The 26,898-nt window shown below is 39.9% G+C and overlaps 1 long non-coding RNA gene across 1 annotated transcript; it reads right to left on the bottom strand.

The window, feature by feature from the left end:
- Positions 1 to 16,460: 16,460 nt before the first annotated feature.
- LOC118666133 lies at positions 16,461 to 26,445 on the bottom strand. The gene is made up of 3 exons (XR_004970858.1): positions 26,264 to 26,445; positions 21,843 to 21,891; positions 16,461 to 16,690 (listed from the first exon to the last, which is right to left on the bottom strand). It is a non-coding gene; the product is annotated as an uncharacterized LOC118666133 (long non-coding RNA).
- Positions 26,446 to 26,898: the final 453 nt, after the last annotated feature.

The following is a 26,898-nucleotide window of genomic DNA, read 5'->3' as shown; positions in this document are numbered from 1 at the left end:
ATTCCAGCAGCCTTGTAACTATTTTCAGGAGAAGCCTCCCAAAGCCTGACTTCCGAATATTTGAGTTAATTTATTTTTTTCAAAAATATTCTGTCAAACACTTAGGATTCCTGGAATCAGTATGACACATGCTGTTCTCTTTATAATGAACTCATCTTCCCCTAAGGAGAAAGCAAATCAGCTGCACACAGGCCTCAGGGGTAATGTCTGATAAACCAGCTTGAATAACCTCACTTGAGTCTGATCACCTGAATCACCGAGAGGTATCTCAGACTGGCATCATGACAAGTATACTTATTTACACAGGGGAAATATTCCCTGAAACTTGGTGAATCACTCAATCCAGTTTTCTTATTATCATCAATTTTATCTTTACTATTAATATTTTCATTACAGGAACAGAATGGATAAAATAATACAGGGTGTCCCAAAAAAATGTATACACTCTTTAACACCTGGTAGCTGTTAAATGAAAATGAAATGTATTTTCATAAACTCTGCCTTTATAATTATTCGAAGTGTGTATATACATTTTGGGGGGACATCATATATAGTGGTGTTCATAATTAGCTAGTTGAATACTCAGTTTTCAGATATAAACTGTATTGACATAACTCACAAATTAGCCATATCTAAATAAGAATTAACAATTCAATAGTTGATAGAGTAGCCTGCAGTAATTCAGCATTTGAGTAGTTTAGAAACTTAGATCTTCTGTTCTGAAAAACGTTCTTTCCAAACCTTGAAGTCCCCAGTCTACATTGACCAGCGATTAAGAGATTAGTGTATATTAACACTCTCTCTCTCTCTCTCTCTCTCTCTCTCTCTCTCTCTCTCTCTCTCTCTCCCCCCCCCCCCCCCATATACACACACCACTTCAGCAATTTACTCTTCTAAGTGTTACACCTCTCAAAATGGGAGCCCATTAAAGTTAACCAATGAACTTATATGCATATTAACAGGACAGGTAATAGTTCAGGGAAGGCCTGGGGAGGGGAGGGAAGTGGGATGGAGGAAGTCAATGGGGGAGAAAGGAGGATATCTGTAATACTTTCAACAATAAAGATAAATTTTTTAAAAAAGAAGAAAAAAGAAAGTTAAAGGCAATGTAGGCTCCAATAATGATAACAGATGATGTTTCCTGAGTGTTCATTCACAAGTCCAGCACATGCTAAGCATTTCTCATCTCTTACTTTATTTAATCCTTCCAGCACTCTATGAGGTAAATATTAGGTATTACCATTTCATGGGTGAGAAAAATTGAAATTTAAAGGTCACACAGCTTGTCAGTGGTGATGCTGGACCTCAAACCCAGGCCCGAAAGCTAGTAAGTCTCAGAGCTAGAATTCTGACTTTGTCCTAGTTTTAAGGTCACTTCTTTTTCTGCCATAGGATTAACCACTCCCAAAATGACTAAAAATCACAATTACCTTCCAAGAAAATGCCTTCTATCACTTAAAAAAAACATCCAAATCCCTTTCTTGTCCTTTAAGTAAAAAAATCTTCATTCCTGTGGTTAGAAAAGGATAATAATGTTATTGTTCAGAAAAAAAGTTAGCAAGGCCTACATTCTCTTATAAAAATACAAGCATTTACACATATAAAGGCTATGGCCAGTTTTTCTAACTCCCCCTGTCCTGTTTGGCCAGTTGAGCAGGACCAACACGTTCAGAACTACCCTCTGGGAGCTGGCTCATGGATCTGTCACCCAGAATACCTGGAGGTCAAGTGAAGAGGTGTGAAGACCCAATATACTGTTTATTTCAGTATGTTATAAAGACACAGCTTTCATATCACAGATCCATCCTACACCTTTTCATGTGAACTCATCAATAAAATGATCCTTGTGCTAACCCACCCTTTAACCCCTGAACTCCTACTGGGGCAGGTCAAGGAATGGGAGGGGATCCAGCTTTTCAAACAGCTCTCATCCATTCCTCCCCACTCACTCCAAGAGTGAGTGTTGCTGCCAGTTACCATCCATGTTCACTAGGATCTTATCAGTAAAATAGAATATATATAACTCCTACAAACTCAACAACAAAATAACAAACAACCCAATTCAAAAATGGGCAGAGGAATATAGAATAGGCATTACTCCAAAGAAGATACACAAATAACTGATAAGCATATGAAAATATGCTAAATATCACTAGCCATTAGGAAAATACAAATCAAAACCACAATGAGATGCCATTTCACATTCATTTAGATGGCTGTTATCAAGAAACACAAAATAGAAAGTGTTGGTGAGGATGTGGAAAAATTGAAACCCTTGTGTATTCCTGGTGGAAATGTAAAATGGTGTAACCACTGTGAAAAACAGTGATCAAACAATTTTGCTCCTACGTACATACTCAAAAGAATTGGAAGAACTCAAACAGATGTTTGTACACCCATGTTCATCACAGCATTATTCACAATAGCCACAGGGTAAAACAACCCAAGTATCCATCAACAGATGAACAGATAAAATACAGTGTGTGTACGCACACGTGTGTGTGTGTGTGTGTGTGTGTGTGTGTGTGTATTATTCAGCCTTGAAAAGGAATTATATTCTAATACATGTTACAACATAGATGAACCTTGAATACATGCTAAAATAAGCCAGACACAAAAGACAGTTAAATGGGCACAGAGTTTCCATTGGAAATAATGAAAAAGTTCTAGAGAATGGAAGGCTGCACATTTTGACTATTGTTCATGCCACTGAACTATACATTAAAAAAAGCTTAAAGTGGTAAGTGTTATGTTATGTGTATTTTATAATTTAAAAATTTCAATAGAATACACACTACAAGCACCAGAGTGATCAGAATGGGGGTGCTTTGTTAACTAAATTTTCTGGCAAAGTTAGAGTTGAGCAGAAAACTTTATTTCACCTGTTAGAAAAGCTTTCTAAAACCTATGACATCACTTTCTTCCTAATGACCCCAAGTAGCTGAGAACTTTCAGGTGAGAACCACTTATCTCTACACAAGTCAGCAGTAAATGATTAGCTGGCCACTGAGTCCAACTGCAGCTAGGTTTCATTAGGTTGCCCAGTGTTTCAAAATATTTTAATTTGCTGCCAACTTTTAAAAATAACAAAAAAAATCTAATAAAAATCTAGATCTCCAACTTTTCTGAAATATCAGGAGATATAATGGCCCTGTGCTCATGTCATCCGTGGTCACAAGGAGCTGAAGATAAGAGCCAGCAGCTGCCCTATTTGACCACAAGGCCTTGGACAATTCACCATTGTCCCACCCCACCTACTACCCTCCTTACATTACCTAGTCGGCCCTGTGGGCATTTTAGTTTTCAACCTCTTTTATAAGAAGTGGTCAAAATATAGCAATGAAAAGGTTAATCTACAAGCTACTGGAAGGATGGTCATTCTAAGAGACCTGTTTTTAATTTTCCATTTTTCATTCATGGAAATGATGGGGGTAGAATACATTTAAATTCAGGTACCTTGAGAAAGGCTGGAAAAGATTTCATTTTTTTATAGTGACATTTTATAAAAGTGACAGTTAATTTACTTTCCTAATTATATCTTAAGATAACAATAAATTTAGAGAACAAAATTGACTCTAGAACATTTTATAGGATCACAAATACACTCAAATCTATCTAGAAAATGAGTCATCAAAAGAAACTATTTCATCCATAACTGAGTGGTCACAGCAAATCACTGCAAGAAATAACTACATATAACTATGCACTTTGGTTTTTTATAGGTATTTGGGAATTGTAGGTGAGAGAGCACTTTGGACTGGGGATTTTAATTCCCTACTGTCACTTCCTAGCTGTGGGATATTTGATGGCAGAATGAGAGTAAGATTACCCTTTTTGAGTTACGCTAAGCATTAGTGTGTGTGACAGTGCTCTGTAGGCTGTAATGCAGTACTCAAGTGAGAGCTATTACACGCCTACAGTGTTCTGTGTATCTATAGTTTCCATCAGATCAGTGCTACTCAAAGTGAACTCCTGCTGAACCATGAACCCTTTGTTATAGGTCTGCAACAAGATAAATACCAAAGTTAACTGAGTAAACGTTTGGAAACAGAAATTTGATCATTGCTGCATCATCCAAGTGTGTGATCAGTGACTCCTCTGAGCAAGGTCAGTGTTAGTGAACTCATGAGATGAAGCAAGTGGCATAAGCTATATACTGGTCAGGAGCAGTAGGACAATTTCTTTTTAGGTTAGTTTGTCCAATGAAACACCAAAGTATATAAAAACCTGAAAAATATAAGCATTGTTAATATCTTATTTTATAATTAATTTAGATGCCAATCAACCCTTTTAAAAATCTGATGGCTAAATAAGCTTCAATGGACATTTTTGAAAAAAAAAAAAAACCCATACTTTTTCTGAATGGAGAATGGTAGTTAATCAAATGATGACAATGGGAGTGATTCCAAAAAAATTAGAGGAGTTAGTACCTGTTTCGTTTGTTTGGTTTTATAACCATAAGTGATGGTCAAGTGCTAACACCACATTGTATTATTTGTAGAAACATATAGCGAATAAAGCAATGGAGCCACCTAAACTCCTAAACTTAAGTGATATTTACATATAAAAAAATTAGTTCAGAACAAAAAAAATAATCTATTGGAGAAAAATATTGGATGAAAATTGCTGGGTCTAAATTGCTCAGTTCAGATCAGTTTGAAGAGCAGAAAAGAATGTTCTACTTGGCTTTCTTTTCTTAACATATTTTATTGATTTTCTACAGAGAGGAAGGGAGAGGGATAGAGAATTAGAAACATCGATGAGAGAGAAACATCAATCAGCTGCCTCCTGCACAGCTCCCACTGGGGATGTGCCCGCAACCAACATACATGCCCTTGACCGGAATCAAACCCGGGACCCCTCAGTCCACAGGCCGACGCTCTATCCACTGAGCCAAACCGGCCAAGGTTCTACTTGGCTTTCTTAATGACAAAAACTCCGCCAGGGGACAGGAAGCAGTAGGGGACACATTAGATGAACTGTGGCTCTTCTGTAATTTTATTGAGAAGTTGAATGGGAGCTGTGTAATGAAGAAATTGAAAATTCTCTACATGTCTAATCACCTGGTGAGAGACAGCTGGATTTGTCAAGCTGGCAGAACTGCCATGCCTAGAAGACCTGAGGTTCGTAGGCAATCCTTTGGAAGAGAAACATTCTGCTGAGGGGAACTGGACTAAAGAGGCAACCAAGGGAGAGTTCAAACTGAAAAAGCTGGTACCCCAGTAACCAAGGAGGATGAGGAAGAAGAAAACTAACACCACATTTTCTGCTTTGTGTTAACTTATTTAAATGTCATACGAACAATAGATAAGCTTTGTATAATTGTCTACTTTAAAGATTCTGTGTGGCCCTAGCCAGTTTGGTTCAGTGGATAGAGCATGGGCCTGCAGACTGAAGGGTCCCAGGTTCAATTCTGGTCAAGGGCACATGCCCAGGTTGCAGGCTTGATCCCCAGTAGGGGGCATGCAGGAGGCAGACAATCAACGATTCTCTCTCATTATTGATGTTTCTATCGTTCTCTCTCTCTCTCTTCCTTCCTCTCTGAAATTAATAAATATATTAAAAAACTAAAAAAGATTCTGTGTGGAGCAAAAGGTTCTTAAGATAAAACAAAAACAATAGTAAAATAAAATATTAAGTGATTATCTCTAAGTAGAAGATTACAAGTGATATTTTCTTTGTTCTTTTGCATTTTCATGTTTTCCAATTTTTTCTTCAATGAGCATCTATCACTTTTAAAATTAGAAAAATGTTAGTTTTAAAAATACACCATGGCCCTAGCCGGTTTGGCTCAGTGGATAGAGTGTCAGCTTGCGGACTGAAGGGTCCCAGTTTCAAGTCCTGTCAAGGGCACATGCCCAGGTTGCAGGCTTGATCCCAAGTAGGGGGTGTGCAGAAGGCAGCCAATCAATGATTCTCTCCCCTGATTGATGTTTCTATCTCTCTCTCCCTCTCCCCTCCTCTCTGAAATCAATAAAGATATATTTTTTTAAAGAATATGCCATGAATCATAAATATTTAGACATATTTCTTCGGTTTTGCTTTAATATTTTTTTCAATAATTTTAATTTTTAAAACTATGATTTTGATAAGCCAACTGTGATGTCTTGGTTTATGTGAGTTCCCTTATTTAACATCAGTAAGCAAAAATGCTTAATGATTTCACCAGCTCTTTGGACACAAATTGTTGGCACTATGCCCCCGAAATCTTGTAAACTCATATGTTGAAATAGTTGCTTCATTTTCACTAAATAATCGAAATCATTTCCTAGGTATCAGAGAAGCTTGAATCTATGCCTGAATCCCAATCAAGAATAGAAGAAACAGAAACTTTATCATTCCTCCTCAGTCTGCCACAAGTCAAAAGAAAATGCATTTGTGCCAGAGTCTGGGAAATAAAAAGAAAGATCTTTCTGAGACAATTGAAGGTGGCCACCAGGTGTCTTGGACAGACTTGTTTCATGACAGTCTTCTGAGTAATCAGAATATTTAACTGCTCAGCTGAGAGGGTATAAAGCATGGCTCCTTACCCCAAAATACCTCCTCCAAGTATTTTGCATATGAGATAATGCATATGACTGTTATGCATATGTCTGCTCCCTCCATCCAGGCACTGGCCATTCCATAAATATCCTGTAATATTCCCCTATATATATTTCATAAAATTACCATCCCTACCCTGAAAAGTTTAAGATCAAGCCCTAGTTCATCTCTCCAGACTTCTCACTTCCTACTTCACAGCCAAATCCAGCCACAGTTGTGAGCTTTCCATTCTTACCCAGCTAGTCTTAGCTTTCAACTGCAACTGCATCTCTACCATCTCGGTTCCAACCTCTGTGGGCCAAATCTGATCTACCAGCTCCCGAGTTGTGCAGTCTCAAAGCATTCAGCCCATTGTTCCTCTTCAGACACTCATGGCTTCCTCAGCCGGTCCTCCTGACCTTTCAGTACAGCTCCTCTGGCCCATCACCATCTGCTTTCTACACTCTACCTACTGGGACCCAGTCTTCCCACATATAACATGCCATATAAGGACTAATTTAATTGTCACCTAATTTTATTTATTAACTTGCCCTGTTCCAGAAAGGACTTAAGAGAACATATACCCTTATCCTACCATGTTTTGTCAGATGGGATTCTTAACCCATATGACTTCTCCCAGGGCTTCTATCTGCCCTATGAAGCATAACGGGATCCAAAGACAGTGTTTCTCTATGACAACAATTCCTGCCCTTCCTGAGACAGGCCTACAATAGTGGCAGAGGCAATTTTCTTACCAAAAGGAAAATAAAAGTAAAGCACTAATCTTGAATTACTGGCTAGAAGCCAAGTAAAATACTAAGACAGCAAAGAAAACACTGTGATCTTTTTGGGTTTTTTTGGTTTTTTATTTTTCAATTATAGTTGACATACAATGTTTTATTAGTTTCAATGTACAGCATAATAGACATTTATCTAACCTATGAAATGATCACCCCAATAAGTCTAGTACACATCTGACACCATGCATAGCTATTACAATATTATTAACTATGCTAGAGGCCCAATGCCCGGATTCATGCACTAGTGGGGTCCGGTAGCCAGTTTTGGCCCAATCCCCGCAGGCCTGATCCAGACAGGAGAGAGCCCAATCATGTGTGTTGAGCATCTGTCCCCTGGTGGTCTGTGTGTGTCATAGCAACCAGTCACTTAGGCTTTTATATAGAGAGATTCCCTATGTTGTACTTGACATTCCTGTGACAATTTTTATAACTGCCACCTTTTTTACCCATCACCCCAACCCTTCTCCCCTCTGGCAACTATCAATTTGTTCTCTGTATCTTTGAGTTTCTTCCTGTTCTATTTTTTAGATACCACATATAAGTTAAATAATATGGTATTTGTCTTTCTCTGTTTCACTTAGTGTAATGCCCTCTAGATCCATCCATGTTGTCGCAAATGGCAAGATTTCATTCTTTGTTTTATGGCTGAGGAATTAATATTCCATTGTATACATGTGCCACATCTTCTTTATCCATTTATCTATCGATGGATATTTAGATTGCTTCCATATCTTGGCTACTGTAAATAATGCTGCAATGAACATAGGGATGCATATATCTTTTCAAATTAGTGATTTGGGTTTCTTCAGATAAATATCCAGAAGTGGAATTGCTGAATTATATAGTTCTATTTTTAATTTTTTCAGGAACCTCCATACTGCTTTCCACAGTGGCTGCACCAATCTGCATTCCCACCAGCAGTGCCTAGGGTTCCCTTTTCTCCAAGTTCTCGCTAGCACTTATTGGTTGTTAATTTATTGATGATTGCCATTTTGAAAGGTGTGAGGTGATATCTCATTATATTTTATCTGATGATTAGTGATGTTGTCCATCTTTTCAAATGTCTATTGGCCATCTCCATGTTCTCTTTGGAGAAAAGTCTATTCAGGTCCTCAGCCCTTTTTGTAATCGGATTTTCTTGTGTGTATTAAGTTGTCTGAGTTCCCTATATATTTTGAATATTAACCCCTTATCAGATGTATCACTGGAGAATCTTTTCTCCAATTCAGTAGGCTGTCTGCCTTTTGTTGATTTTGTCGTGTCTTTAGCTGAGACCCTTTTTACTTGGCAGATGCTGCTCTCCCACACCCCCTGCTGGACACCGATGTCCTGGTGCAACTCTTTCAAAAGTTCACAGCCCCAGGCTGATCTGACACCTATTTATGGCTCAAAATGTGTAAGCTGAACATTAAAGAGAAGCCACGCTTGTTAATCACACATTTCACTCATTAGAGAAAGGGACACCCCTCAGTGGAAAATGGCAAGAACCACTTGTCAGAAAATGGGCATCTGAGTCTCCATTCCGTTACTTTCCAGTTGATACTAGGAAAGTTATTCTCAGCTTCTCTGGGCTTCAGGTTCCTCATCTATAACATGCAGATGATAATACCCACCCCATACTGTTGCTGTGCAGATTACATGATCTAATACTCACAACAGTGCCTGGACTAAAGCAGGCATCCAATTTTCTTTGTTTCTCCCTTGGCACCCCAGTGACTTCATCTATGAAATAATGACAATACCTGCTCAACCTACCTGTGAAAGTTAGCTGGGCCAAAGGAGAGACAGATGTGTGTCAAAACACCTTGTAAACCACGAGGTGCTATGCTAATTCATTCATAAGTGACAACGCCTGCCTACCACATTGAAGAAATATGGTGACACTAGTTTTGATCATTGCAGAATTGTATAAATTGGTGGGTAAAATAAGCCTGCATGAGAATAACTATGCTTTAAAGCAGAGACTTAATTTTACAGAAAAAGAACAATGGGATTGTGGAGGAAAGAAAAATTGGTTTTTATCTAAGATGGAGGTTAGGACAAGAATGGCTTCATGCGTGTGTTCACACTGGACCAGGTTCTAGAGACAAGATTTGGGGCAGCAAACATGAGGAGAGGGCCTCCCGGATTCAGTTAAGAGTGAGAGTAAAGACACAGAGGAATGGAGGGTCTGGAGACACTAAGTGCTCCCAGTTTGGCTGCAGGAGGTGAGGTGCCACAGTGGACAACAGGGTTAGAAAGACAGGCTGGGACATTATGGTGCTCTGTCAGACTGAACTTTATAGCCAGGCAACAATGAGCCATCTGAGGTTTGTGAACAGCATGTCTGAGGAAGTTTACTGAAGACAATGTGAAGGCATGAGATGGAAAGAAAGGGGTAAGTACAGGGAAGGTCATGACTGCCGAGGAAAGAGGCAGGCTCGAATGGCAGCAAGGGCAGGAAAAGAAAGGAGTAAAAGAAAGGGACAAACATAAATGGAAGACACTGCAATCATAGTGTTGAAAAAGAGAGTCACATATTATCACTCAGTTTTACATATATCAAAGAAAAAATACCAGAAAGATGTCACGTGCTCAAATTAGTCCTATTCTTGAGCAACTTACAGAAAGACAAAAGCAGCAGATGAAGTTATAAAGTGCTTCTAGAAGTAACAGACTTCTAAAATTAACAGGGCATAAGTAGGGAGTGTGGTAGAATTACTTGGCATCTGAGTCGGTGAGTTTCAGAAATACATCTCAGCAATATACAGTGAGTCAATATATACTTTGATATCTGCTTTTAACTAAAAGTTCAATAATGTCAATTAAGTTACAAATTACATTATTATCAGGCTGACCTGAGAGCAGTAGCATATCTGCCCACAGCTCTCCACAATCATCCTACACAATGAGGAGTTTACCTTGCTGTTTTTTCCAGGTAGACTGGAAAACAATCAATGCAAATCAAACCTTCTCACTTCATCCAATATCATTCACCCATTGACTAAATTTTAAAAACAAAGAGAAACACAATATGGAATGGTCAACTTATAACAACAGCAAGTTTTTCTTTAAAGTCATATGTGCTCAAGGTAGAAAATACGGAAGAAGAAATAATGTATCATCCAATATACCATGTACATTCATCATTAATATTTGGGTATAATAATGCTTTCTAGTCTTTTTTTCTGTGCTTTTTTAAAAAGCATGTTAAGATATTTAATATATATATATCACATATATAAGATATATATCTACAGCATATATATATATATATATATATATATATATATATATATATGATGCTGTTTTATTTTGCGTACCATTATAACAAATATTTTCCCATTGTGGAAAACTAGAAGAATCTACTCAGAATTCATATTGCTTTAAGAAGACAACATAAGAAGCTATGTATGTTAATTCCCCAGTTAATTCTAGCAAAAGGAGAGGAAATGTAATCATTTTTGAATATACACAGAGCATTCTGGTTCTCCCTAACAAAAGCCTGCCCTCAAGGGAAACTATTTTGCCTGAGCCTAACACACAGGTTTCACCAGCGCCTAACCAATATGGAGGAAGGAAAATATTTGAATAATAACTCAGATATTCAAAATTAATGACAGACACCAAACTCCAGATAACAACAGGATAAATACCAAAAAACCTACACCTAAGCATATCATACTCAGACTGCAGAAAATCAGTGACAGAGAATATCTTTTTTAAAAGCCAGAAGAACTCCTGCCTGTGGAGAAAAAAATGACATCAAACTTCTCCTCAGAATCCATGCAAGCAAAAAGAGTGGCGAGAAATACTAAAATTGTTGAAAACCATGTGATAGGAAAGTGTTTGGGGGTCCCCAAGACCATCATCATGTTCCGTGACTCACTAGAGCAGCGGTTCTCAACCTGTGGGTCAAACGACCCTTTCACAGAGGTCGCCTAAGACCATCAGAAAACACATATATAATTACGTATTGTTTTTGTGTTTAATCACTATGCTTTAATTATGTTCAATTTGTAACAATGAAAATACATCCTGCATATCAGATATTTACATTACGATTCATAACAGTAGCAAAATTACAGTTATGAAGTAGCAACGAAAATAATTTTATGGCCGAAACCGGTTTGGCTCAGTGGATAGAGCGTCGGTCTGTGGACTGAAAGGTCCCAGGTTCGATTCCGGTCAAGGGCATGTACCTGGGTTGCGGGCACATCCCCAGTAGGAGATGTGCAGGAGGCAGCTGATCGATGTTTCTCTCTCATCGATGTTTCTAGCTCTCTATCTCTCTCCCTTCCTCTCTGTAAAAAATCAATAAAATATATTAAAAAAAAATAAATAAATAAAATAATTTTATGGTTGGGGGTCACCACAACATGAGGAACTGTATTAAAGGGTCGCGGCATTAGGAAGGTTGAGAACCACTGCACTAGAGGGACTTACAGCACTCAGAAAAGCTATCATACTTGTGGTTAGGGTTTACTACATATTACTGTTTAAGTGTACAGGTTAAAATGAGAAGGAAAAAGCCTCGCAGGGCAGAATCCAAGAGAAACCAGGTACAAGCTCCCAGCTGTCCTCTCCCAGCGGTCACAAACTGTGCTTAATTCTCTCAGAAATGGTATGTGACACAGGTGAAGTGCTGCCTACTAGGAGCCCCCACATGACTGACCTTAGCTACTCAGTCTCCAGTCTCCACCAGAGGCCAAGCTGATACAGTGTGGCCCCAGGTTCCAGGTGAACATAAACAGATGCTCACCATAAATCAAATTGTTGGTATAAACTATCTGGCAAGTCCCAAGACCCCAGGCACACAAATAGTACACTCTTATCCCAAGGGCTTAGAGGTTATCTCTCAGGAATGGTCAAGAACCAATTCCGACCTATGCAACGTATGCAATTTGGACAACCCATACCTGATGAATTAACACTTTACTACACAGGAAGCCATCAAGGAAACAGTAGCCTAGATGAGAAGCAGCTCACCAGATGGTATTAGAATTGAACACAGAGCTGCTTGGTCCTGTGTGCTCCCTTCCCATGCAGGCGATATGTCCTCAGTAGAGCATGTACTAGACTAGAATATGAGCAGCCAATCAGGAAGGTCACCAGTGTTCCTATCATCCTTGTTGAAAGTCCCTCAGTGGGAAGAGGACTTGGCAGGAGCTGTGAAGCACAGGTAGGGTGTCAGGTAGAACATGGATTACTGCCCTAGGATAGCAGTGTGATGTAGAGAAAGGAATTGCTGGAAAGGCTTTTCGGTATTGAGCAAACAGATATATTAATTAACATAACATTGCAATTCATTTGTTAGCCCTTATCCTTCAATAGATTATTGTGATACTGGGAATAAAATACATTATGCAGAGAAATAAATTATTTAGGTTAGAATTTTGTACTCCTAAGACATGCTAATGAAAGATGATACTTGATAATGGAGAAACTTTATTTCAAATAATAGCAATGAGGATGAGGATGATAATGAAAATGATAATACCTCCATTATTCACTCTGCTGATTCTAAATAAACTCTTGATCCATGCAGCATTTAAACAATTCATTAATATCAGAAAAAATGTAAATAGCATATTCTTAGGTGTTTTACTTCCTTTCCTTCAATACATTACTCACAAGATCCAAATAGTAAAAGAAAAAAATTAAATTTTGGAGAATGATCCTGTTAAAGATATTCAATATTAACATAACATCGCAGGGAGTTCCTTGAAGACGGTAAGTACATACTGTTACAGAATTTTTAATCATAAACTTGTTGAAAAAAGCATTTAATAAAGTTTAATTCTAGTTCCAATAAAATGCACTTGTAGCTCTTCTTTCAAGTTTAGTTTTCAACTAAATAACAGCCCTCCCTTGCCTATCAGAGGACATCCAAACTCTTTCTCTGACATTCTAGACTCCCCATTGTCTACTTCCATCTAACTTATCTGCCTCTAACTACAGCCCCCCACCCCCCACCCCCCGCCACATACGGTTCCCCTCACATCACAGCAGTTTTGGAGACTGGTAGTCCCAAGATCAAGGTGTCAATGGGGTTGGCTTCTCCTCTGGCCTTTCTTCTACTGTGAGAAAATACATTTCTGTGTTTAAGTCACCCATCTGTGAGTTATTTTGTTATGGCAGCCCTAGCAGACTAACACAGGCCTGAACACCAGGACACTGGGCTCATTGGAAGCCATTTTAGAAGCTGCCACAGAGGATGTTGGGCTAATCTATTGTCAAGGCCCTTTTCTGCAATCATCTTTTAAGAGGACTCTTTGCTTTTGCAGAAAAAGACACATTTAGCACTCTCCAATTTGCAATATTAGCCTGATAGCCATTAAGCAATCTGAAATAAATCTGTATTCAGAGAATTCTAAGCTCCGTGATTTACAGTCACCTGCAAAGATGTCAATTGCTAGATTTAACATTCTTTATACATTCAAAACTCAAGTATTCTAAGTGCATAACATTAAAAAAACTTTTAGACTTGCCCCCATGTGTCCTAATTTGTTGTACTTAAAAATGCTTTTTTAATTTGAGATTGGACCAATTTCATTTGCCAGCATTTACATATCTATACATATCCTAGGCATCTAAACAGAAGCAAAACCATAGTAATATACTTTCTTCCAACTGAGTTTTTAAAAAAGGATTGACGTATGCTGAATTTCCTACAGCTATAGACTTTCAGAGGGCAGTCTTGCTCTTTTAAAAGAAATTAAACTAATAGTTTTATGGAGACCTTTTCAATGTAAAATAACTTGTGGGAGTGCTCTTCAAAGCATTTGAAAGTTCTAATAATCTAGCCACCCACCCACATCAACACTATTCATTAGAGCCTCTTTTTACTTGAAAGGAAGTATAACAAAACAAAAAAATCAAAAGAAAGTAAGATTAATCCAAGCATGTACACCAACTCCATTTCTCATTAACAACTGTACCAACTGAAAAATAAGCCATCTTGGACTTATGGCCTCAGCCATGCCAGAATAGCTGGTATTAGACTTAGCCTTCCTGCCATAAACTGGACAAAATATATGAAACAACAATGTTCAGGATTGGATGGCAACATAGATTTTTGGTAGGCATCTAACATTCTTTGCCTACTTCTTTGCCTACCAAATACTGAGACCCCACTATGTGCCACGCACCATTTTAGGTGATAGGGATATAGCAGTGAACAAATCAGCTAGATCCTCGTCTTTATGATGAGAAAGCTAGGTAAACGAGGGTGGGGAGAAGGAGCAGTATAATAGGGAGGATTAAAGGCAAGAGAGAGTATGATTCCCACAAGAAACTAATATGATCTTTTCAGAATTACTAAAACTTCTTGTCATTTCATGTCACCCACACTTTCTGTAGTTATACTACACCAACTGGGCAGGAATAATCTTAATTTTAAGGACTCTCTAGAGTCCAGCACAGAACAGAGACCAATGCTTGTTGGATTGCACTGCCCTAAAAACTAAAATTCAATAAAATGTAGTTCACAAATATAAGATATATACACACAGTAAAGTGTATTCTAGTCTCAACCATTTCCTGTGTCTTGAACATGAGCTTTAAACTCTCTTCCTTAGCTTCCTGAGATGTGCGATATGGGGACTGGTCCCTTACAACTTAATTCTGGATTCCTTTCTTTAAAATCTACTAGATTTTATAGACAACTACAAGTTAACCCCTAAAATATAAAACCAGTTATGTTTACTATCCATGTTAAAATTTTATCAAAATGGACACCTCCCATAGCTCTACTTCGTTTTCTAGAAATCCTAAATAAGAAAGGGAAAATATACACCAAAATTCTAACTAAAAAATTCACTGACAGCACTAAACAAAAAGGAATGGTGAGGGGAGGGGGAAAGAAAGGGCCACAATTTTAAGCAATTCTGAGATTAAAAACTAAAAATTGTTGTTTAACAAAGAGGTGGTTTTTTCTTTTAGCAAAATCATACGTGCTGAGATTCATGATGTTGAAGCTATTAAGTGCTTACCAAAAAATGGTTTTCCTGTAGTTAGCTCTTCTCAATATTCCACTTTTAAACTCTCCTTATATAAGCAATAGTCTCGACAATAGTCTCCTACGTCTCCATGGCAAAGGTAACAAAGCTTGAGGAAATAAGTTTAAATAGCTAAGAGGGTTTTACATTGGAAACAAGAAAGAACTTTCTGGTAATGACAAGTCCAGTCACCTGAAATTACTTTCATGATCATTCTCTACTTGAACACTGGATGTTTAAAACCATTCAAACCAACAAGCTCCTCCCAAACAGCATCTTATCTTATTTCAGGCCTATTTTCCTACATTAATTACAACTCCCAAAACTAAGTAAATCTATTCTGATAGAATTACGGAAAAAGCTAAACATAAATAGGCTTAATACAGGTCAAGCCCAGGAAACCAGGATCTAGAACTGAAAACTAATTCCCAGGAAGTGCCTTTTCTTCTCAGAAAATAGAAAGTGCTACTATTCTGTGTAGCTCTCAATGGGCTCTTGCCCAGCCAGCTCATTTCCGAGCACCACCAAGGGAAATCTCAGACTCACATTTAATTCACAAAACAGTCAGACATACACTCCCCAAAGCCATTCCCATCAATTACCAACAGAGCCCTTTCTTATAATCAGAACTGCACTCCAATTCAGTGCTGGAGGGAAGGGCCAATTTATCACAAGCTAAGAGCTGTTTCTACTTTCACTACCTCAGAATATCCCAAGGAAGTTATCAATTCAACACACAAGGAAACTGGAATCCATGTGTTAAGAAATTAACTTGGAAACTCTCTAACTTTTGAAGGTAGCATCTAGGCACAAATACAGATTCCCTGTTTTGCCTTTTTTTTTTTCCCTTAAACAGAACAGTTTTGTTTGTTTTCACTGATTTTCAGAGAGGAAGGGAGAGGGAAAGATAGAAACATCAATGATGACAGAGAATCATTCATCAGCTGCCTCCTGCATGCCCCCCACTGGGGATCGAGCCCACAACCTGGGTATGTGCCCTTGACCGGAATCGAACCTGGGACCCCTCAGTCCACAGGTCGATGCTCTATCTACTGAGCCAAACCAGCTAAGGCCAGATTCCCTGTTTTGAAAAAGTACTAAAAGGCTAAATTTTTACTTAACAGTACTACTGTGTTCAATTCAATAAGGACTCAACACATAACATTGTTAAAAAATATTTATTTTGATCCAGTCCCCCATAAATCAGTCAGTAGAGGCTCCACTCTGCCACAGATGCATCCGAGAAGAGCCCTGTGCCATTCAATTGGTGAACGTGTGAACGATGTCCCATCTCTTATGCCAGCCAGAGGGCACACCTTCCATGTTGTTACTGTCCATTGATTGCTTCCAAATCCAGATGACCAAACAGTCCTTTATCCCCAAAGTAAGCTAAAATGTTTGTGAAGAGGAGAAAGAAATTAAACCCCAAAATAAAAACTTCTTAAACATAGTTTAAGAACTAGATTTTATACATTCACGTCTGTGTTTACTCGTCTACCAAATTCAGTTACTAGAAGAGAAAGATCAATCCCATTAAACAAAAGGAAAAATCAAACATAGAAACCTATATTTAAAGAAATACAATTTTGTTAGTTTTGACAGTAGTTACCTGTTATATAAACAAAAAGGGAAATATAAGTTGAGGTCAATAAAAGATATATGATAATGATTTTCATTAACATGAAGGACTGATGAGCCCAGAAAATAAACCTGTATCATTACTAGATGTAACATCAGTAAAATTAAAAAACACATTTATTGAATGCTTTCTATGGGTCAGACAATATACAGAAAGTTCACAACTCTTAGTTATGATCCCTATTTTAAAGAAATTGAAACTGAGGCTTTGATATGGTTACATATTGTTAGTGGCAGAGTGGGATGTGACCCAGGTGCTCTTAACCATTAGCCCACACACATCCCAAAAGCAGTCAGCCTTCATTTCTGCCTCACCTAATTCTTACCCCAAACATTCCACCCACTAACTAGCCAGTGATGGCGCACCTATGACACGCGTGTCAGAGGTGACATGCAAACTCATTTTTTTGGTTGATTTTTCTTTGTTAAATGGCATTTAAATATATAAAATAAATATCAAAAATATAAGTCTTTGTTTTACTATGGTTGCAAATATCAAAAAATTTCTATATGTGACACGGCACCAGAGTTAAGTTAGGGTTTTTCAAAATGCTGACACACCGAGCTCAAAAGGTTCGCCATCACTGAACTAGCCCAACCTCCTGAATCATTTGCTGACTAAGCAACAGGATCCAGGAAAGAGATAAGAGGTGTTTTATTTCTAAATCTTATTGATTAAAGATGTGATTCTTAGTAATATGGCAATAAAATTGCACCACAAAATGACAATGAGTATTCTGTAAAATTTTTTAAAAGTATTTTTCCTTTGTCTAAGAAAAAAACCAACACTCTTCTATTTCCAATTTTCAAAAGTGTATTAAAATCTCTCATTAAAGGCCAAATATTTATAAATACAGTTAAGATATGAAAATAAATTATTCATCTAGTAAGATCTTCTCCTCAAAGGTAATGAATGAGCATCCAAAATAAAGAGGAAAAGAAAACCTTCCTTGGCTTTATACAGATAATGGGAACAATGATTCTCTTAATGAACCTTAGTATTGACATATTTTACTTAAACAATGTTTTACTAAAATATTGCCTTATTCATTAAAGAACTGCATTTTAAATGCGTTATCAAGCAACATTTGTTGATCACATGCAATGCACCATCCTGGGTGAGGTGCATGAAAACGAGTATTTTCCTCATCTCAAGGAACCCAACTAATTAGCAAAAAAAAAAAAAAACAGACCAGTAAATCATCAACTATATTATTTATATAAGTATTACATAAATAAATTCATACATAAACAACGAACTTGATGTTAATGAACAATAAACTTTCCATTAGTAAAACCCTAGCAGCCACCATTGTTTCTTTCAGGGTACAAATAAGGCAGCCTCCCCAGTGCAAACAGCACAGTATATGAAATGCTATAACTGGATAATTCTCTTCAGACGCTTAGTCAATTCTTTCCTAAACACAGATACTCCTGGAAGGAAACCAGAGATGCCCATAACGACAGAAAAGGGAGTCAGCGCCAGCAAGGTGCGCTGAGAAGACACTAAGGTGAAGAAATGAAAAAGCAAGGGGCGGTTGTTCCATCTAGTTTGCAACCAGGATCAACTCTTGGTGGGATAAATGAAACCAAAAAGTACAACCAAAGGGCACACTCTGTCCCCACCTCTGCATCCCGGATCACTTGGGACACACACAAAAATGCTACTGTCCAGCATGCAGGTCCAGTCTGAAAATGGTACCACAAGATGCAAAAAGCCCACCAAGACGTCTGGGTGAGCTGACGAATTGATGCAACACTGTTGGCAGCTACTTTAGGTGCTTACAGGACAAAATATAATGTAAATATGCAACAACCATAATATAAGCAGAAAATGGCAGAAAATAATACTATGGGAACACAAAAACAGACTAGCTTTAGCTGGAAGAAGGAGAAAATGATTTAGGGAAGAGATGACATTTGAGATTGGGCTTTTCTAGAATTACATTTTCAAATGGAAACAGAGGGGAAGGAGCATTCCAGGCCGAGGGAGCACAAGCACATGGACAAAGGCATGAAAATAGACAGTTCATTCTGGAATTGGCAAACACCATCTCACAGCTAGAGCACTGTTCCCCTAGGAGAAAGAAATGAGGTAAAGGCCCAGCCGGCATGGCTCAATGGTTAAGCATCAACCTATGAACCAGGAAGTTACAGTTCAATTCCCAGTCGGGGCACATGCCCGGGCTGTGGGCTCAATCCCCAGTGTGTGGCGTGTAGGAGGCAGCTGATCGATGGTTCACTTCATCATTGATGTTTCTCTCTCTCTCTCCCTTCCTCTCTGAAATCAATAAAAATATATTTTTTAAAGAAATGAGGTAAAGGAGATGACACAAAAATGATTAAAAATCACTATTAACAGTTTATTGCTCACATATTACTTGCCAAGTACTGTTAATACTTCACATACAGTATTCTTAATCAAGCCTCATGGCAATCATATGAACTAGTATTTTGCCCAACTTATAAAAGAGGAAACTTCATTTTAGAAAGGTTACTAGCCTCTTGGGGAAAGATACCTGTTGGCAACTTCCAGTGCTTGGAAAAATGTTCCCACAGTCTGACCCAGTCGCCCATCTCTGATAACGTCTCCTAAAGTAACATTTCTCTAAGGAAACAACTAGTCTAAGGTCAGTCAGCTAGTAAATAGCAGACACATTATCTCAAGTCCCCATTTTACAAAAAAAAGGAAATGGCAGTTCAGAGAGTAAAAGCTAAGGAAAAAGGAACTTAGTGGTGATCTCTGAAAGCAGTTTTAACAAGCCACAGCATAAAGGTGAACCGCAGGAGGTTAAAGGGAGGGAGGGGAGTGAAGAAAGGTAGCAGTGAGTGAAGACCATTTATTAAAGCACTTTATTAGGGAAAAGAGAATTAACTGCAGAAATGGACAAGTTGAAGGTACATAGGGTGCTCATCTCAGGAAAAAAAGACCCTTTCCTCTTAGGTAAGAGGCTGATAAGGCAGAGAGGGTAGAGGAAATTCCTATCAGATGGCACTGTGCTAATTACAGTAAGAGGTAAGTAAGATCATCTGAGGGAGGCCACGTGACCCAGTGGAAAGAGTGTAGGCTTTGGAGACACACATACTCATATTCCACCATCTACCAACTGTGACCTGTTCCGAAGAACTGAAGGGACAATTAGAAATATTGCATATAAAGCACCTGAAACAGTGGGTGACACATTGTTAAGTGACAGTAATATTGCCATTAGTATTTTCTGCCCCTAGAAAAAATGGCTTCAAGTAGGAGTTTGAAGAAACTGAAGACCTAGGATGGCTGATAAAAAGTCTGTTAGGGCAATCCACATGAAATGTCTGTAAAACAGAGGGTCAAGTTGAAATCCCACAGCAACTGTGCAGGGGTCCTAGCCATTAGAGTGCCAGAACTATCAGTCCCTCCTAGAGAACAAACCTGCTGCTCTAGATTCTGCCTTTACATATATGTATGTACATACACACATATGAATAGTTTTCATAAGTATACATATATACATACATGTGTCAGTACAGGAATATGTCTACTCTTTGTACCTATGCGTGTGTGTAGTTTTTGCAAGTGCTTATCAAGCACTGGCAAGGTTGTTTCTGAGAGAGAAATTTGACAATGCATTTTCAGAACCGGAAGTGCTCATATAGCTGACTTATTAATCCCATGAGAATCCTATCTAATAATAGCCAAACATGGTAATTGACTGTACCTTCGCTACACCTCCCATTGGCTAATCAGTGTGATATGCAAATTAACCGCCAACAAAGATGGCGGTTAGTTTGCATATACCGGCTGGGAGTGAAGCAAGCCAGGCAGCCAAAAACAAGCCGGGTGGCAGAGGCAGGAGCAAAACAAGCAGGGCCGTGGCGGGAAGCGGGGGCGAACAAGCTGGGCCAGGGGGAGGAGGGAGGCAGGAACGAAACAAAACAAAACAAGCTGGGCTGGGGGGAGGAGGGAGGCGGGAACGAAACAAGCCAGGCCGGGAGGAAGAGGGAGGTGGGAACGAAACAAGCCGGGCCAGGGGGAGGAGGGAGGTGGGAACAAAACAAGCTGGGCCGGGGGGGGGGGGGGGGGCGGGGGAGGGGGGGGCGAAACAAGCCAGACATCCCCCGAGGGGTCCCAGACTGTGAGGGCACAGGCCAGGCTGAGGGACCCCTCCCCCACCCAGTGCACAAATTGTTGTGCACCGGGCCTCTAGTGTATTATAAGGAACTAAATCAAAACCTATAGAATCTAGGTGCATAAAAATGTTCATTATATTATGTAAAATATTGAAAAACTGAAATACCTAAGTAATCAAAACCTGGAAAATATATAGGATATCAACTCTAATTTTAAGTGAAGACAATAAAATACTACGTACTCTTATTAGAATGATATAAAAAGTTGTATTTATCTGAATAAGGTTAAGATGGAAATATGGGAAATTTAAAACAGTTTACCTTTTAAAGTGGTAGGATGATAAATTATTGCTTTTTTAAAAAAAAATATGCTTCACTGCAACATACTGAGGATTCTCAGAGGGAAGGAAAGAGGTCAACCAAAGAACTTATATGCGTAACCCATGGACACAGACAACAGTGGGGTGAAGGAATGGACGTGGGGAGAAGGGAGTCTGGGGGATAAAAAGGAGGAAATCTGTAACACTTTCAATAAAGATAAAATTTTTAAAAAATTAAAAATATGCTTCATTACAGTTATGATACAGTAAATAAAAATTAGGAAGGGGAGAGAAAGTACTTACCTGCTAACAGGCTAAACTGGTCTGCAAAATGCTACAGTATTCCAATAGCCCAAAACTATAACTGCTAAAGCTCCATTACAATGCCTACCACTACTACTCTTCTGCTTCCCAATGACTCAGTACTAACATATGAATATCTGCCCTGAAATATTTATTTGTAAGAACAGTACCTCAAAACAGTTGGTTCAGGCATTCCAGGATCTGCACCCCTCTTAAATCCTGAGAGAGAGGGGAAGGGAGGAGAGAAAAAAAAAAGAATACTAATTAAAACCCCAGCAGACAAAAAATTTATAATCAAGACTGTCTTTTTCAGTAACTAGGGTAGCTGGAATGATATCCCAAGCTACCAGCTTTATCTTGACTTACCTATGCTACAGAACAGTTTCTAATCTATTATGTCTAGGACCAATCAGTAGGGAAGACAAACTACTTTCTTCCTATTATACACACAATTAGCACAGGAGACCCTAGCATGTACTATTTTTCATTATCAAACACTAGAGGCCCAGTGCATGACTTTCATGCACTGGGCGGGGGGGGGGGGGGGGGGCGGGGGGCGGCGGTGGTGTCCCTCAGCCCAGCCTGTGCCCTTTGGCAGTCCGGGAGCCCTCAGGGGATGTCCAACTGACAGCTTAGGCCTGCTCCCTATAGCTGTCAGTTGGACATCCTTAGCACAGCTGTGGAGGTGGGAGAGGCTCCCGCCACGGCTGCTGCGCTCACCAGCTCACCAACCATCAGCCCGGCTTCTGGCTGAGGGGCACTCCCCCTGTGGGAGTGCACTGACCACTAGGGGGCAACTCCTGAGCATGTGCCCCTGGTAGTCAGTAGGCATCGGTCATTCCGCTATTCGATCTATTTGCATATTACCCTTTTATTATATAGGATTATTATATAGGATATTCAAGTTATTATTTAACAACATAATTAAAAGTCTATTCTTATTATAAGCATGATTAAATAAACCTTAACATTCAGTTTTGTTTAACCTAATCAAGTCAACATTCTTATTACAAGTATGATTAATTAAACCTTTTACCATTTAAAATGTTTATTAGCACTGGCCAGTGTGGCTCAATGGTACAGTGTCAGCCTATACACCAAGGGGTCTCAGGTTTGATTCTTGGTCAGGGATTGCAGGTCGATCCCAGGCCCCCATTTAGGGTGGGTGCAGATAATAATGTGCCTCTCACACATGAATGTTTCTCTCTCCCTCTCTCTCTCTAAAAATCAATGGGAAAATATCCTCTGGCAAGGATTAATAAAAATTTTTAAAAATATGTTTATTAATTAATTGGACAACATATTAATTTGCTGAAATAATTTATTAAGATTAGAGTTGGTGTCAAGAACTATGAGGGGTATGAAATTTTATCCCATTTTTCAAGACAACAAACTTGTCTGCCATATTCCTAGTCAGAAACAAAGAACCATTTATTACTCCCAGCTACAGCAATAGTCAGAGTACCATCATAACAGAGACAACCCTGCATTTAGGGAACCAGAGTCTTTCATAATGGGCAGTAAGCATATCTCCCCTTTGTTCTGGAGGGAGATACTATTGTCCAAGGCTGTTCATTCTACAAACGCATCCTTAAATAGATAACATTGGAGCAAAGGTAGTCAGAGCTTCTGTTCCCAAGAATTGTAGAAATTCAAGAAACTGTGGAAAACTGTCTTCCAACAGATGGCTCATTAAAATCTTTTTGTTGGTAAATGTCCAAACTGATTCTTTATTATGTCCTATTTTGTAGCACTATAATCCCACTGTACTCCTTGAAGTCCTAAAAAAGGTATGTTTTAACCTAAACTACACAAGAAAATCAATCTACAATTGCAGGTTTTAGTGAGAGGTGAGATGGAGAAGTAAAAGAAACAACCTGGAAACTAGGTTAGACATTACAGTGTAAGGAAAAAGGCCATTAACAAGAAGTACTGAAAAAATAGCCTCAGCGTCAATCTCAACCTGAGTTGGATGCTAGGGTGAAAATACCACAATGGTAATCCTAGGAAAGAGAATATAGCCAGCGCGCACAAAAAGGAAAACAAATTCTAGGATGGAAAAGAAAAGCATTATCTACTCTTCAGACCAAAGCCCTTGATGTACAGATTGTAGCAACCAGCCACAGCTTTCTGGAAAGTAGAAAAGGAATCTCAAAAAGAGGAGGAATAATAAACAACATAAACAGATCCAGAGACAGAGAATCATTGATCAGAACGTCAAACCTCAGAGGGAAGGTAGGGGAGGGTGGTGGTAAGGGGGAGAGATCAACCAAAGGACTTGTATGCATGCATATAAGCCTAACCAATGGACACAGACAACAGGGGGGTGAGGGCATGAGTGGGGGCGGGGGGGGGGGGCAGTGGGTAATGGGGGGGATAAGGACACATATGTAATACCTTAATCCAGGGGTCCTCAAACTTTTTAAACAGGGGGCCAGTTCATTGTCCCTAAGACCGTTGGAGGGCCGGACTACAGTTTAAAAAAAAACTAGTCGGCTGCTAAGCAACAGACAGCGGCTGCAGGCCGGATAAATGTTTTCAGCGGGCCACATGTGGCCCCCGGGCCGTAGTTTGAGGACCCCTGCCTTAATCAATAAAGAAATTAAAAGTCAAAAAAGAAAGTTCCCAGGTTCAATTCCAGTCAAGTACCTTGTACCTTGGTTATGGGCACATCCCCAGTAGGAGGCGTGCAGGAGGCAGCTGATCGATGTTTCTCTCTCATCGATGTTTCTCTCTCTCTCCCTTCCTCTCTGTAAAAAAAAAATTCAATAAAATATATATATATTTTTAAAAAGGTAGATGAAAAGACTTATAAAGCAACAAAGAAACCACAGGACAGAGACCAAGAGCAGTCGACAACAGGACCCCACATACACAATGGAAAAAGAAAATGGCACAATGAAGGGGAAGAATCAAAGCCCCCCTACCTTTCTTAGCTAAAAAGAGAGCTGGTCCCACTGTCCCACCAGCCAAACTGGGCCCTTCCACCATTTGAAAGTCAGGAAGAGGGGTAACAGCATAGACCAGTGATGGCGAACCTTTTGAGCTCGGCGTGTCAGCATTTTGAAAAACCCTAACTTAACTCTGGTGCCGTGTCACATATAGAAATTTTTTGATATTTGCAACCATAGTAAAACAAAGACTTATATTTTTGATATTTATTTTATATATTTAAATGCCATTTAACAAAGAAAAATCAACCAAAAAAATGAGTTCACGTGTCACCTCTGACACGCGTGTCATAGGTTCGCCATCACTGGCATAGACTGTAACAGTAACCTGTCAATTATTTAATCCTTGATACTTAAAAAAAGTCACTAAAATCTTGGAAAGTAATGCTTAAAAAAAAAAGTATTCAAAATAAAGGAGGAAAAAGATCTTTTTTAAGCCCTGGATACTTAAGTATTCCCAGACTATCAGTTGGCTTGCAATTCATGGGGAACATCCAGCATAATCAAAGGCTCTTGTACTTTCTTAGGCAAGGCACCTAAAACAAATAGGAAGCTAAAATCATAGGATTTTGAAGTGTGAAACTGTTAGAAAATGTCAAACGTGATGCTCAAACTGACAGCGCTGGGGCTGTTTCCTTCCCATCATGTTGCCTGCGTCGGGCAATAAGATTAAACAGAAAAGAAAAGAAAAAAACGACGCAAGGTTAGAAACAAGATAAAGTCCCAATGTGCAGCCCTGGATGAAAAATAAATGCCTGGGCACTTACAAATCTCTGCAGTACAGCATAAAGGTTAAGAGTATGGGCCCTGCCCTGACCTGTTTAGCTCAGTGGATGGAGCGTCAGTCTGCGGACTGAAGGGTCCCAGGTTCGTTTCCGGTCAAGGGCATGTACCTGGGTTGCGGGCACATCCCCAGGAGGGGGCGTGCAGGAGGCAGCTGATCGATGTTTCCCTCTCATTGATGTTTCTAACTCCCTCTCTCTCTCCCTTCCTCTCTGTAAAAAATCAATAAAATATATTTTAAAAAAAAGAGAGAGAGAGAGTATGGGCCCTGATGGCCTGCCTGAGTTCACAGCTGTGTGGCCTTCCGGCAAGGAATCAACTTCTCTGCGGCTCGGCTTCTCGCCGGTGCAGTGGGTCCGAGAATAAAGTCACCCTCGCCCTTCTTGGTGCAGAGGAGGAAGCACCGGCATCCAGCAACTACTGTCATCGCCGTGCTTCCAGGCGGTGGCGTGTCCGCGTCACAGGCCTCTCTCGCGCCAGGCCCACCTGGACAGGTGAGGACGAACGCCCTGAAAACCCACCTGGTGCCAGAGTGCAATGTGTCGCTTTCACATACTGTTCCTTAGTCCCTCTCACTCTCCCAACAAGCCTGCAAAGCATGTCACCTCCGCTTCGCAGATGTAAAAGCAGAAATGGAGGGATTGCGTGGCTTGTTACAGGCCATAGAAATACTCAAAGGTCGAACAGGAACTCGCACTCATGTTGGACCGACCCCACTGGACCCGACGGCCTCAAAGGACCTGAAACGTGACACAGCGTGGCCACATTGCTCTCTCCCGCCCCAGAAGCCAAACATGGAGGCGCCGCCTCCGCACTCCCCGCCCGCCCGTCTCCTCGCGCGCTCTTCTCCCACTGACCCAGGTAAATCACGAGAGGGATAAAGCCCCAGCGGATGGCGAACTGGCCGCCCTTGAAGAGCTGCTGCAGCCTCTGCTTGGCCTCTTTGCTCAGCTTCACCATGGTGACGGCCCGGGCGGCGCTGCGAGCACCCACTGCCGCGGCGGAGTCCTCCCTCCGAGGAAAGAGAGGGGTGTGCGCAGGCGCCACACGCGACTTTTACGGCACGAGTCGTGAGCGTCGCCAGCAGAGGTCGTAATTCACCGCCCGGAACCCGCCTCGCGCCCGCCGCGGCGCTGTCTATCACAGGCGCATGCGTGGTCGAGTCTGCTCTCTGTCCCAGGCTCAAGTTCACCTCCAGGTTTAGGAACCGCCTGGTTTCGCCGGTTGCAGGATTCTGGAGGCTGTTCTTTCCGTTCGGAACGCCGTCTCTCTGTTCACCGGCTTCTCCATCTTTTCAAGTACATCTCCACGTGTTCCCTGCCTGACATAGAAGCAGCATTATATTCAGGAGGACTGGGTTTTAGGATAAAAGATTAAAGATCCATTGTTCCTTGAAGGCACCATATTCTCTCTTATCTCTTGCTGTTGCCTCTGCCAGAAATGCCTTCACACCCACCCCCTCTTTTTTTAATATATTTTATTGATTTTTTTT

Source organism: Myotis myotis, unplaced genomic scaffold, assembly GCF_014108235.1.
Source record: "Myotis myotis isolate mMyoMyo1 unplaced genomic scaffold, mMyoMyo1.p scaffold_m19_p_11, whole genome shotgun sequence".
Classification (NCBI taxonomy): Eukaryota; Metazoa; Chordata; class Mammalia; order Chiroptera; family Vespertilionidae; genus Myotis; species Myotis myotis.
Note: the sequence above shows the minus strand (reverse complement) of the source record. Positions and strands in the feature narration are given on the sequence as shown.